The sequence below is a fragment of the Schistocerca americana genome, chromosome X, assembly GCF_021461395.2.
Source record: "Schistocerca americana isolate TAMUIC-IGC-003095 chromosome X, iqSchAmer2.1, whole genome shotgun sequence".
Taxonomy (NCBI): Eukaryota; Metazoa; Arthropoda; class Insecta; order Orthoptera; family Acrididae; genus Schistocerca; species Schistocerca americana.
Genome location: NC_060130.1, coordinates 514,341,843 through 514,356,426, shown reverse-complemented (window position 1 = coordinate 514,356,426; position 14,584 = coordinate 514,341,843). Strand labels below are relative to the sequence as shown.

The following is a 14,584-nucleotide window of genomic DNA, read 5'->3' as shown; positions in this document are numbered from 1 at the left end:
CAAGATGTAATTTCCACCCCCACACTACTACAGAAGTCGGACAGACGCTCCTAACGTTCTAAAGAGAAATGCCTGAAAAACTTTCAGCAATAAATATCTTCTGGAGTCGTCCGCTGTAAGGAAATGACACAAAAATTCACAAAATTTCTTACGTAACTAGTCGGATATTTGGGTACTGGAGTAGTGCTAGTTAGTGTAAGAAAAACATGAAACTAACGAAAGTTATTATTTATTTTGCAAAAATTCTGAGAAATCACAGTGGCACTTTTAGTTATGAATTGAACAAGTTATATCCTGGCTCTTTTCACAATGTGAAGTTACCTCTCAAGGATAGGATTCGCTAATGAAATTTCTATACAAAGTTTAAGATGGTTGTTGACTTGGCAGAATGGCTAAGAGGTGCACCTACTCAACTTGAATAATTATCCTTTAGAATGTTGCTAGGTACGGTCGAGGCTGTCGCGTGTGAAATGCAGTGAAGTGTACTGTTGTGGAGGAAATATGGGGCTCGCAATAGCTGTAGCACACAGTACCGTAAGCTGCGATGACTGCTGTCTGCCCTGCTTGCTGCTGACGAATAAGATAACTCTCGTTCTATCTGGATTGACCTTCGCCAATCAAACTCTCCCTATGCCTTGATGAAGTCAAGGATTCCTATTCGCCCCTAGTCTAACTATTGGCATGGTACACCGGTCAGATAACCAGTCCACCGTGATGCCACTCACAATTCGCTCGCGGGCATTTAACTATAACTCTGTCCATTCACACTGTACAATAAGTGTGCCGGCCAACACAGTGAACAACGCTTAATTGCAAGGACTCAATACAGAGTCGCCCTTTGATTCGCTCTCGACAGAGGTGCTCTCCCAGTGAAGTACTGAGTAGAGATTTGTTCCTCGCTCCAAGAGCGACAACGGAACGGCGCCTCTCCACGCCAGACGTGAAGGGGTATATCTTTTGGTCTCTTCCATTATACCTTCAGCTCAAGGCATCAGAAATATCGTCTGCCAATCAGCATTGCTCTTCTAAAACGGGAGAACGACGTTTCGTTTAAGGCGACCAATCAGGAAACCTGCAGCATTGGTGTTTGGCGTTTGCTGTCTCCCTGTGAAAATCTCTGAAACTGCGTGCTATGTGCAAAGAATTCGTAGGCTGGCTACTCCCACACAATGTAGCAGAATTTGCTTTTAAACCGAACAGGGAGTTGTTCCCCCTTTCACCGGCCGACATAGGCTGGGTCGTCCTCTGAAGGGACCAGCGTCCCATTGTGCAGTTTCTCTCCCGAACTAAAAGCTTCTGTGACCGTTGTGTCTGGAATGTATGGGTGTACACCAGCCTCGAGTATTTCAACCACAGTGTGCTTACTTGTTAATTGCATATCGTTTACATGAATTCATACAACATTGACTTTGTCTTATCGAGTTTGGGTTCGAATGAAGCGTCTTGATGTGCGGAATATGATTTTGAGGGCGGAATATGAAAGCAATGAAGGACAGGAGACCACAACATCTTACACCAGTACCAACAAAAATTCATAACATTATTAGCTAAAACAAAAATTCAAGTGGCCACTGGAACACTCAACGAAGTTAATACATTAAATGAAAATTTTACTGAAATATTTCACTAGAAACAATAAGAAACATCAGCTGAAAACTAAACAACTTTCAATGCAACAGAAAACTCTAAAAAAACACAGCGAGCGAACGTTTCCAAATATTTATTAAATCGTTATTTCGCCACAAACAGCACGAATCACCGCTGAAAGCTATTACATTTAATAACTGTATGACAGTGTACAAATAACTTAGTCAGTACTTAGCTTTGTAACGCCTCACCAACATGCCCTCAGCGATAAATTGCTTTCTACATGCAAATGAGCTATGCAGTAGCGATTAGTAATCTTTTTCAGCTATGATATTTTGTGTTGTGCTGAATGACATTGTCTGTGGTAACTCATTTGTCAACCGAGTGTGTAAATTTATTCAACAGAGAAATTCTTGAGTGAAAAGTATATGATTGGCTACCTACAAATAGGGTTGTAGCATACGAATCCTTTGTATTAGGGTAGTCCTGTACATAATGTCATATCACTAAACCAGGAGGGTGACATGTTGAATTGACGGAGATAATTGTGTTATCATTCATGGTAACCTATGGAGGGTTTGGAAACCATAACGTACCATCTCAATTTTATTTTTCTCTTTACGGATTTACTCACAGATACAGAATCAAATTTCGCCGATCTTATTTCAACTATCCCACTTTAATTTCATATGGCTGTTGTGATAGTTTTCTCTATTAACGCCTGATTTCGGCCTTGATATGAAGGAGAAACCCACTGACTATTCCTTTGCTATCAGGTGAAAGTTTTCATTCCAAATGATGCATTTTCTGCACTAGTCCGAGTGTTACAATAAAAAAGGCATATGGCGCAACGACCTGATGAAAATCTTTTAACTGAACGCCACTTCGGTGACTTGCGTGTCCCTCAGCCAACGACACTCGGTGTTCCCAGGTGCTTACCAATACAGGAACCAACTGGCCCCGACATCACTTAACTTTGGTGATTGAGCGGAAACCAGTGTTTCCAACGAGGCACGGCCGTTGGCAAGTTCGAGTTTGCCGTATATTATATCAATATTTCTGTTTTGTCGGCATCTGTATTACGGCCTAGACGGAAAGGCAGCCGACTTGGATGATCTGCTAACTGAAAATATTAATAATAACATTAAAACGGAAAACACTTCCTAATGTTCTGTAAAATTACATTTATTTGGTCTCTAACTGGCTTCTTATGCCGTCTTCAGAAGACAACTTAAAGTCGCAATCACAGAAAAAAACATTATGTGCGACGTCCGCAGATATTATTTGTACAAAACATACAAAAATGACACAAAGCGTTCACATAGAGGAACATCTATGAAAACATTACTTTTTGTTACATACACTTACGTAAACTGAAAATGGGGCAAACAAAGTTATATGTTGAGATACATTTAACAAAAAAAAAAAAAAAAAAAATGGTTCAGATGGCTCTGAGCACTATGCCACTTAACTTCTGAGGTCATCAGTCACCTAGAACTTAGAACTAATTAAACCTTACTAACCTAAGGGCATCACACACATCCATGCCTGAGGCAGGATTCGAACCTGCGACCGTAGCGGTCGCTCGGCTCCAGACTGTAGCGCCTAGAACCGCACGGCCACTCCGGCCGGTTACATTTAACAGCTGATGAGAAATAAGATAAATTTACTGTTTTAATCTAGTATTTGTAACAAAAACTTGATTTAACAAATGGGAGAAAGGAAATTCAGGCTGATAATTTAATACAAGCACTAATCTGGAATTCTGTGTCATGTGTTTGCTGAGTTCCATTATTTTCAGTATGGTCATCCTTCTGCTTTTCTGAACAAAATATAAAACTTCACATTCGATATCACATGAATGGTTTTCTGTTAAAAGATGATCAGCAAAAGTGGAGTCTTCTTTCCTTAATCTCCATCTCCTCTCATGCTCATATAGCCTAATTGCGATAGGTGTGACTGACTGGCCAATGTATACTTTTTCCCACTGCTTACATGTGATTTTGCACATACAAATCTGTGCCAAAGATTAATAATTCTAACCCATTACAAACAACTGTTAATACAGTTGAGAAATGCGTGAAACCCTACTATATATATATATATATATATATATATATATATATATATATATATAGGGGTCAAGGCGGTTGGTAGAGGTAGCACCTTTGCTTGGGGTTGACTCAGTACTGGTCCTCACCACCCCAGGGATGAGCTGAGGAGGTATGCAAGACCTTTGCCTCTGAGGAAGCTACGTCCAAGACTGTCCGTGCGTGGTGAAGAGCCACATCCTACACGAGGTGACCCTGTTAACGCAGAACACGGCGGATCTATAGGAGAATACCTTGAAAAAAAATCTCACATTCCAAATCCTCAATGCGTCTGTACTCGAGTCGAGCGGCAGCGAGGTCAGCGTCTGTCCATCTAGTAGGTGCGGCTGTATTATATGCTCCAGGAACTGACAATCCCTGGTTCTAAACACCCAGTGGAAACACTGGACCAAAACTTACAAGCTATCATGATTCGTGAGAGTAATGACAGAATTACCCCAGGTGGTAACCAATCCACTCGTCGACAGACGACAACTGGGTTTTCGGATTCTGGGGAACCCGGGCCATCACGATCAGAGTTCTCAAGCAAACTTCGTCCCAAGGTTCCCATGTACATTGGTACCTTTAACATTCAGACCCTAATTCAACCTGGAAAATTACACAACTTAGAAACAGAGCTAGACCAACAAGAAATTAAGATCTTAGCGTTACAAGAAACTAGAATTACGGATGAAAATACAATAGACTATGGAAACTATCGCATCTTCAAGAGCAAGACTGACAAACGAATTGCCAATGGTACGCCACTCCTGGGCATGGCATTTGCGGTGCACAGAAATATATTAGGCTCAATTGGAGAGGTCTCTTCCATAAATAATCGCCTCATGACCATGCGTATCCAGTGCGCCAACAAGAAATACACATTGATAAATGTTCATGCACCCACAAACATAGACAACAAAAAACGCCAACTACAAACTGAAAAATTCTGGACTAAACTTGAAGATGTCATGGCCAAAATTCCCCGGGATGATATCAAAATCTTAATGGGAGATTTCAATACACAAATTGGCAGAGAGAAAGAACACCAAAAAACTGTAGGAAAATATCCAGCACGCAGATTCACCAACAGATACGGACTGAGATTTATTGAACTATGCCAACAAAATAATCTAAAAATAATGTCTACATCTTTGAGAAAAAAACCTAGAAAACAAAAGATCTGGAGGTCCCTCATACAAGAGATCGGCGAATATCAGATTGACCACATTGCCATCTCCTATTTCGTACAGAAAGAGATCCATGATGTCCAAGTCCGCAGAGGGGCGAACATTGACTCAGACCACTACTTAACACGCATTAAAGTGAAATTCACCCCAAAAAAATTCTATCCGAAGAAAACACACATGATGAAATTTGACACACGAACAATCAAAGAAACCAATCTGAAGGAGGAGTGGGAAAAGGAACCAGCTGACTCTTGGGAAAAATTTCGAACAAAAATTACAAAGAAGGCAAAAGAACTGATCCCATTGAAAAAGAACACAAAACACCCCTGGTGGGACTCTGGATGTGAAAAAGCGCTGGAAGAAAGAAAGAAAGCCTTTCTGAAGTATAACAGTAAAAAATCCCCAGAAAATTTAGATCACTTCCACAACACCAGAAGACAAGTGGCAAAAACAATCAGACAAGTCAAGAGGAAGTACCTCAAGGAACAGTGTGAGTCTATTGAAGAAAATTTGCGTAACTATAATGTACGAGACTTCTATAAGACCTTTGCTGGGAGAATCAATGGATACGGCTCACGAAATCTATGTTTCAGAAAACCAGATGGAAAACTAGCGCTCACAAATCGGGAAAATTGTGAGGAGCTGGCAAGATACTTATCCGGACTCCTCAATTGCCCTGAACCTTCTTCAAGATTCCCTCAAGAAACTGCTATCTACACAAATCCAGAATCCCCACCACCTACGCCGGCCGCGGTGGTCTAGCGGCTCTGGCGCTGCCGTCCGGAACCACGGGACTGCTGCGGTCGCAGGTTCGAATCCTGCCTCGGGCATGGGTGTGTGTGATGTCCTTAGGTTATTTAGGTTTAAGTAGTTCTAAGTTCTAGGGGACTTATGACCTAAGATGTTGAGTCCCATAGTGCTCAGAGCCATTTTTGAACCCACCACCTACACTAGAGGAGATCCAAAGACATATTCATAGACTGAAAAACAACAAGGCATCCGGAGAAGATAATATCACTGCAGAACTACTTAAAAATCTTGGACCAAATTCCCTCAAAGAACTCACTCAAATCATCACAGACATTTGGCAGACAGAAAAACTACCAGAAGATTGGAAATGCGCCCTAATTCATCCACTGCATAAAAAGGGAGACATGGCAGATATAAACAACTATCGAGGAATCTCCCTTCTCCAAGTCACTTATAAAATCCTCTCAGCTTGTCTTCTTCAACGAACACAAGAACAACTCGAACACAGTATTGGTGAATACCAAGCTGGCTTTCGCCCTCACCGATCCTGTGCAGAACAAATTTTCAATTTGAAGACAACACTAAAATACAAAGCAGTCAGAAACAGTCCGATCATTTGTTCCTTTGTTGATTTCGCAAAGGCTTATGATTCAATCGATAGGCAATCTCTCTTTATTATCCTTGAGGAGCTAGGACTCGATCCGAAAACCCTAAACCTTATCAAAGAAACTCTCACAAACACAACTTCTAAGATAAAATTCCTGGGTGAAATATCAGAGCCCTTCCTGATCAAAACCGGCGTCAGACAAGGTGACGGCTTGTCTCCACTCCTCTTCAACCTTGTCTTAGACAAAGTCATCCGAGAATGGGAAAAAGAACTGAAGAATCAAAATTGCTGGAAGCGTATACAACTAGGAAGATCTAAAGATGGTATTAAAATTTCATGCTTGGCATTTGCAGATGACGTGGCCATTCTAGCAGAAAACGAGACCACAGCAATTAAACAGATAGACATTCTCAAAGAATGCGCCGAAAAAGTTGGGCTACAAATTTCCTTCCAAAAAACCAAATTCATCTCCTCAAAATTTGAAACTCAAAAACTGACTACAAAATATGGACAAATTGAGAGAGTTCCATTCTTTAAATACTTAGGCGAGGTCCTAGAAGCCACAGGGGGAGAGAAAACTGCACAAAAAGTTCGACTGCAAAAACTGAAAACAGCATACTGGAAAACCCACAACATCTACAATAAAAAGTGTCTCTCCATTCACTCAAAAATACGACACTACAATACAGTAATCAAGCCCGAAGCACTATATGCCAGCGAAACACTCACACTCCATAGAAAAGGCGACCTGGAAGGCATCCTGAAAGAGGAACGCAAAATCATCAGAAAGATTCTTGGCCCAAAAAGAACGGAAGATGGATACAGGTTACAGTCTCGGAAAACTACAGAAAAATTATCTAACCTCGCCGCAGACATCCGGAAAAGAAGACTAAAATTTTACGGTCATATCCACAGACTCCCAACACCCAGACTCTCCCACAAAATTTTAATATACATTGAAAAATTGAAAACCATACCCTGAATACAAGAAACCAAAACAGATCTAGCAAATGCACAAATAAATTCTTCAGAAGTTATAAACAGAAATGTATACAGGCAAAAAATCAATAGTTGGAAAGTACAACCCGAGAATGAAGTTTGCAAGAGACAGGGGACAAAATGGACAGAGGAAAGAAAGAGAATTCATGGGGAAAGAATGAGAGAAGTTTGGAGAATTAAAAAATTGAATCGGAAAAGCTTTGCGTGATCCGTATGGGTCCAATCGCACATAATAATAATAATTATATATATATATATATATATATATATATATATATATATATATTAAGTGATTAGAACAATTCAGAACTTCATTAGCCGATATTTTTAGTCTGACGGATTTACAAGACGCCGGAAAGACTAGTCCTGACAATGCCGAAGAAAAAGACTGATTCACTCTCAGTTTCATGGAAACAGCCGGCTTTACCACAAGGAAGAGCTGCAAATCTCAAACAGCCACCCGGATCCAGCATATCAAAGACTTGTACGAAAGACACCAGATGACAAGAGCTATTTTAATAGATGTTACGACAACATACGATAGGCTACTGTGAAATCCCGTATTTTATTTGAAAAATCAATAAAATTACACTGTTTCTCAACCTGTGCTGTCAGAAATATCTTTCAGAATGGTGAATTCTTTTTGAAGTTCTAATGTTGTTGAAACAGGTAGAGGAAACAGAAAAATTATTTCCCTCGGGGAGTGTGCCACTATTAGGGTTATTTTTGTTTAACATCTATAAAAATGATCAACTTCTACCAGAAGAGGCCCAAAGTTACATGTACTCTTCTTAACTCAAAATACTTTCTACATTACACAAGACTAATCCGGATTGAAAAACACTGAAACACTGTGCAATTCACAAGTACCTCAGGCTTACTTTGAATCACATCTCGTCAAACCGTCCCAGCCGCCCGAGTGGCCGAGCGGTTCTAGGCGCTACAGTCTGGAACCGTGCGACATCTACGGTCGCAGGTTCGAATCCTGCCTCGGGCATGGATGTGTGTGATGTCAGGTTAGTTAGGTTTAATTAGTTCTAAGTTCTAGGGGACTGATGATCTTGGAAGTTAAGTCCCATAGTGCTCAGAGCCAGAACTGTCCCAACATGAAACTCAGAGTAGCTACCAGAGATGATCTTATGTGTAAATCGACTGGAACAACATGCAGAGCACCACCAAAACTATGATGGCTTCTGCACTTTCTTTGTACTACTCTTTCAGTCGATTATGTGCGCCTTAATGGCACAGATCTCACTATGTCATAGCAGTGGAAAGGACATGCAGTGGGATGGACAAAAATATGGAAACACAAACTACACATACCACATTAAAGTGCCTAATACGGTGTAGTAAAACCATTGGCATTCAAAACACCTTCGCGTCGTCCCGGAATGGATCAATACAGGTCTTTTACTGTTTTCAAGGGAATCTCATTCCACCCTTCCTGCAAAATAGTGGGAAGTTCAGGTAATGATGATGGACGTGGACAGCGATCACGCACCCTTCTCTCCAAAGTAGACCAAAAAGGCTCAATGATATTGAGGTCTACCGATCGAGGTGGCGCAGTGGTTAACACACTGGACTCGCATTCGGGAGGATGTCGGTTCAATGCCGCGTCCGGCCATCCTGATTTATGTTTTCCGTGATTTCCATAAATCACTCCAGGCAAATGCCGGGATGGTTCCTTTGAAAGGGCACGGCCGACTTCCTTCCCCGTCTTTCCCTGAGACCGATGACCTCGCAGTTTGGTCTCTTCCCCCAAAACAACCCAACCCATATTGCGGTCTGGAGACTGTGGTGGTCAGGTGAGAAGCGGCAATTCATCCTCGTGCTCGTAAAACGAGTCCGGGACGATGAGAGCTTTGTGAACAGGGGCTCTGTCGTTTTGGTACACGAGGAACAAACACTGAACCATGGGACGGACCTGATCAGCTAAAATAGTCATATTATCCTTCGCAGTTATGCGACCTTGCAGAGTACCCATGGGCCCCTTGGAATACCATATATTCTCTGAATCCCCACCTTGCTTCACTCGAGGAATGTAAACTCGCCCTGAAATTGGAAACCCTGTGCAACAAGACACATCCGACCAAATGACCTCCTTCCATTATCCATAGTCCCCGTTTTATGGCTTCTGCACCACTTTTCCTCTTCCGGGCATTTGCATCACTTATGGGCGGCTCAGGAATTCCAGCTCTCCCTGCAATTCCCTGTTTCAGGAACTACGTTTGTGTTGCTTTGGTGCTGACAGAGTTCGCGGTAGTGACACTCAGTTCTGCACTGCCTTTTGCTAGTGTCGTCCTTTTATTTTTCTTCACATTTCTCTTCAATGACTGTCTCACATTTCTCTTCAATGACTGTCTGTCAGGATCACTCATTACACTATTTCGTCCTCGTTTTGACTTAGTGTATGGTGTTTTCCCGCTTTCCTTGTATGCGGTATAAATCTTCGATACGGTGCCTCTTGAAACACGAAATAATTCCGCTGTCTGGCTACAGAAGCACCAACTACACTAACACTAACAATTTTCCTACGTTTGAACTCACTTATCTCCGACATAATGCACTCGCAACTGCACAGAACACGACTATGACTACGAGTGACACTTGGAAGGACTTGAGGTCGCTGCACAAGTGCCGTTCGTGGTCACATACAACAGCTCCACACGTAGGCTTGGCTAGCATCTGAATTTATCTTCAAGCTTACATTTCTAGCGGCGTTTCAGCATTTTTATCCAACCCCTATAGTTCTCAATCAGACAGACCACATTAATACGATTTGTCTGCAGCGGATCGGTCTGGAGAATTTATACTGCCTCGGTGTAATTGCTCTTCCTATCGTTCAATGAATAAAAGTTTTTCCTTCAAAACTGAGACGTGTTAGAAGCTAGTGTACTGAAAGATTAATGGTAGTCGAAGAACTCTCTCCTGGCCATACAGAATAATGGATCACTGGAAGTCTCTGGACCGACATGGCTTAGGCGTCCAAAGGAGATGTGATTTCAATGTAGATTCTAGATGTTTCTGAATGTGGGGTGAACAGACTTAATTTTAAATGTTGCGATGCCTTTCATATCATCACGGTTACGGAATTCAAATCTGTAAATGATTAACAATTGTTTTGATTTTCTTTCATTAGCTGGCGAGGTATTTATGTATTTTATATCATTTGCTTCTGATACGATAAGTAAATAAATCATTACTACCCGACCAGGTAAACTGTGCTCCCGTACATAATGGTAAACGGAGATGGTATAGAGGCATGCTTCTGCAGCTGCAAGTGGAGTGTTTCCTACTGATGATCGGATAACCGATCACTGCAGTAAGTGCAGAACCTTCGATTCATGGGAGAATGATAATAACGACCCTCCTTAGAGGGCCACCTACCGCATTTCATTTAAATAAACGATAACAAAATCAGGTGATCGGACAAAATATTAGATCAAAAATGGTTCAAATGGCTCTGAGCGCTTTGGAACTTAACATCTGAGGTCATCAGTCGCGTAGACTTAGAACTACTTAAACCTAACTAACCTAAGGACATCACACACATCCATGCCCGAGGCAGGATTCGAAACTGCGACCGTAGCAGCAGCGCGGTTGCGGACCGAAGCGCCTAGAAGCGCTCGGCCACAACGGATGGCAAAATATTAGTGATACCCTTAACAGAGCACTCTCATAACGTTGTAAAACGCTGTAGATGATATGGAGCTAATAACAGGCACTTATCTGACCCTACACCTCTGACTTAAGCCAAGGCAGTTAGGGTTTGCGTACGTGTCAGTAGGTTGTATAGAATCACCGCAGTAAGATATGTCGACGTGACAGAATTCCAGAAAGGGGCTACCGTGTTTGGATGCGCCCGTGGCAAAACTATGAATGAAATTTCCTGGTTTGTTAGAGCGTCAATGCCAACTGTCCAACTTATCTGCAAGGAATGACGCATCACTCGCAGCCCCGTAACACGGTGTAAGAAAAGAGGCCTTATTAAGACCCTAACCGACAGGAACCTGATTATCACTCTTTGTTAATGACAGTCCGGCAGGAATTGCTGCTGTCTGTGAACACAGTCACATGTCAACCAGTTTCTGAGCGTACATTTCGAATAGAGCTCCATGTAATGGATATTTGAAGTTGGATACCTAACAAAAGAACATTACTCACAACGGCACGTAAATCTGCACATCTTAAATAGGCTAAACAGCACAGAAAATGGACAGAAACTTACTGTTGGTGTATAGTGTGGTCCGATGAGTCGGAATTTTGCCTATTTTCAAATGAACTTTTAAGCTGCGGCATGTGGAGAATTTAGTTCAGGCCGGAGATGTTTCTGTGATGCTTTTAGAGTGTTTTTCTTACCATGAGTTGGGTCCACTCATTAAAGTTACCGTAAACATGAACCATGGTGTTAATTTAAACATTTTCGTTGACCAAGTGTTGCTCTTTCTTCTACATTTTCATGATGAGTATGCTCTGGACACTCTCGTCTTCTAAGACGGCAAGATGTTCACGAGGTCGCACACTTACGTTCGTAGTTTGACGAACACTCAGACATCTTATTGCGTCTTTAATGGCCCGTTACAACTTCCTATCATAATCCCATAGCAAATGCCTGGAACCGTTTGGGACAGGGAGAGTAACGTAACAGTTATCATTCATGCAACTTGGTACCTTCCCACGATCTAACCATCAGTCAGATATTGCATGCCTAAAAGAAACTTATAGACTGTCTTCATCTACATCTACATTGATACTCCGCAAGCCACCCAACGGTGTGTGGCGGAGGGCACTTTACGTGCCACTGTCATTACCTCCCTTTCCTGTTCCAGTCGCGTATGGTTCGCGGGAAGAACGACTGTCTGAAAGCCTCCGTGCGCGCTCTAATCTCTCTAATTTTACATTCGTGATCTCCTCGGGAAGTATAAGTAGGGGGAAGCAATATATTCGATACCTCATCCAGAAACGCACCCTCTCGAAACCTGGCGAGCAAGCTACACCGCGATGCAGAGCGCCTCTCTTGCAGAGTCTGCCACTTGAGTTTATTAAACATCTCCGTAACGCTATCACGGTTACCAAATAACCCAGTGACGAAACGCGCCGCTCTTCTTTGGCTCTTCTCTATCTCCTCCGTCAACCCGACCTGGTACGGATCCCACACTGATGAGCAATACTCAAGTATAGGTCGAACGAGTGTTTTGTAAGCCACCTCCTTTGTTGATGGACTACATTTTCTAAGCACTCTCCCAATGAATCTCAACCTGGTACCCGCCTTACCAACAATTAGTTTTATATGATCATTCCACTTCAAATCGTTCCGTACGCATACTCCCAGATATTTTACAGAAGTAACTGCTACCAGTGTTTGTTCCGCTATCATATAATCATACAATAAAGGATCCTTCTTTCTATGTATTCGCAATACATTACATTTGTCTATGTTAAGGGTCAGTTGCCACTCCCTGCACCAAGTGCCTATCCGCTGCAGATCTTCCTGTATTTCGCTACAATTTTCTAATGCAGCAACTTCTCTGTATACTACAGCATCATCCGCGAAAAGCCGCATGGAACTTCCGACACTATCTACTAAGTCATTTATATATATTGTGAAAAGCAATGGTCCCATAACACTCCCCTGTGGCACGCCAGAGGTTACTTTAACGTCTGTAGACGTCTCTCCATTGATAACAACATGCTGTGTTCTGTTTGCTAAAAACTCTTCAATCCAGCCACACAGCTGGTCTGATATTCCGTAGGCTCTTACTTTGTTTATCAGGCGACAGTGCGGAACTGTATCGAACGCCTTCCGGAAGTCAAGAAAAATAGCATCTACCTCACCGAAATGAGATTATTATGAAGGTTAGAGACAGTGTTTCGTGGAATCAGCGTGATGCCTGCTGAGGGTGCCTAATATTTTGTCTGATGGTCTTATAAGACGTTTTTTCTTCTTTTTTAAAGACCTTAAACAGTTGTGTCAAAAGCAGTGCGGTCATGAAATATACTTGTTAGTTTCGAAGTACATTTCATCGGCTTTCTCAGGATGATACTGTGGCTGTCGGAGAGATTTAAAATATTCATCTTGCAGAATGTTGTGTAATGATTGAACAGGCGCAAAAACGAATCGTGGACTGGCCCTGTTGTTTGTCAACAGAAATGCGCACTTCACTACGTTAGCCGTCCACGGTGGCCGTGCGGTTCTGGCGCTGCAGTCCGGAACCGCGGGACTGCTACGGTCGCAGGTTCGAATCCTGCCTCGGGCATGGGTGTGTGTGATGTCCTTAGGTTAGTTAGGTTTAAGTAGTTCTAAGTTCTAGGGGACTTATGACCTAAGATGTTGAGTCCCATAGTGCTCAGAGCCATTTCAACCATTTTTCACTACGTTAACACTCATTTCACGTTTAAAGTGTTGTGCCCATTTCAGTTAGAGAAACTAATTACCGTCTTACAATAAAACGTCCAATTCGGCACCTGTGTTTAGCCACTCTCAGTTGGCCAGTCATTTAGATCCTTTTAAAATGGGATCACAATGGTAAAATATGTTTTCCCGATTTTTTTTTTATTTATTTACTTTTTTTCTCCTGGCTTGAAAGCCCAACTCTGTGCGAGAAGGGCTACAAAGCGTCTCTTCAGTTTCTCCTGGTGTAGATGAAGAGAAACAAACACGACTTTACTTGTACTCTATATACTGACGGCTCATTGCCCCAGGTGCAGAAAAACATGGCCGTTAACATCTCTAATGTGGAAAATATCACCAAGGAATTGGAAAACCAAAAGAACGGCTGTAAGAACGGCTACACAGAAAAAACAGGTTCGGCGAGAGCTATACTGAACAACGGCTGTACAGTCCTGACAAATATGTCTCATGGACTGTGTCTCTTACGTGCAGTGGTATACTGCCTGGAAAAATTGGACCACTTTTGCGGAGACACGCAATCAAGTTTTACACCAACCTAGAAAAAACCGGCAACTGCTTGGCAGTATCACAGGTGACCACGAATTGCGCAACTGTGCCAATGTGGCATGACATTAACTCATTAAGAGAAAAAGAATTAAGCATCTATACGAAGAGGAGGAAGTGAGGTGAACCTAACGCAATGTGGTTTTATTTCGGTGAGTACAGAATCAACTTAAATCGACAACGAAATTCACATTACGAGTACGCTATTGGTCATTGTCAGTAGGAAGCTGTACCCCTTCGGGCCGGATGAAAGTAATGCTGTGCTGAGTACTTCAATTATTGTAACTGGCCCCTGATATCTTGGATATTGACGCTGTCGTGGAGTTCAGCTGGGTCCACACATGTTCTATAGGTAACGAGCGCTACCTAGTGGAAGGTGGCACGACGGTGCGCTGCAAACAATGCC

The 14,584-nt window shown here is 42.2% G+C and overlaps 1 protein-coding gene and 1 non-coding gene across 3 annotated transcripts in view; one reads left to right on the top strand and one right to left on the bottom strand.

The window, feature by feature from the left end:
* The window catches only part of LOC124555425, a 316,472-nt gene that overhangs the window by 94,307 nt on the left and 207,581 nt on the right, over positions 1–14,584 (bottom strand). The gene's annotated exons all lie outside the window — the stretch shown is intronic.
* Trnas-gga lies at positions 8,137–8,220 on the top strand. Its single transcript is given in 2 exon segments — positions 8,137–8,176; positions 8,186–8,220. It is a non-coding gene; the product is annotated as a tRNA-Ser (tRNA).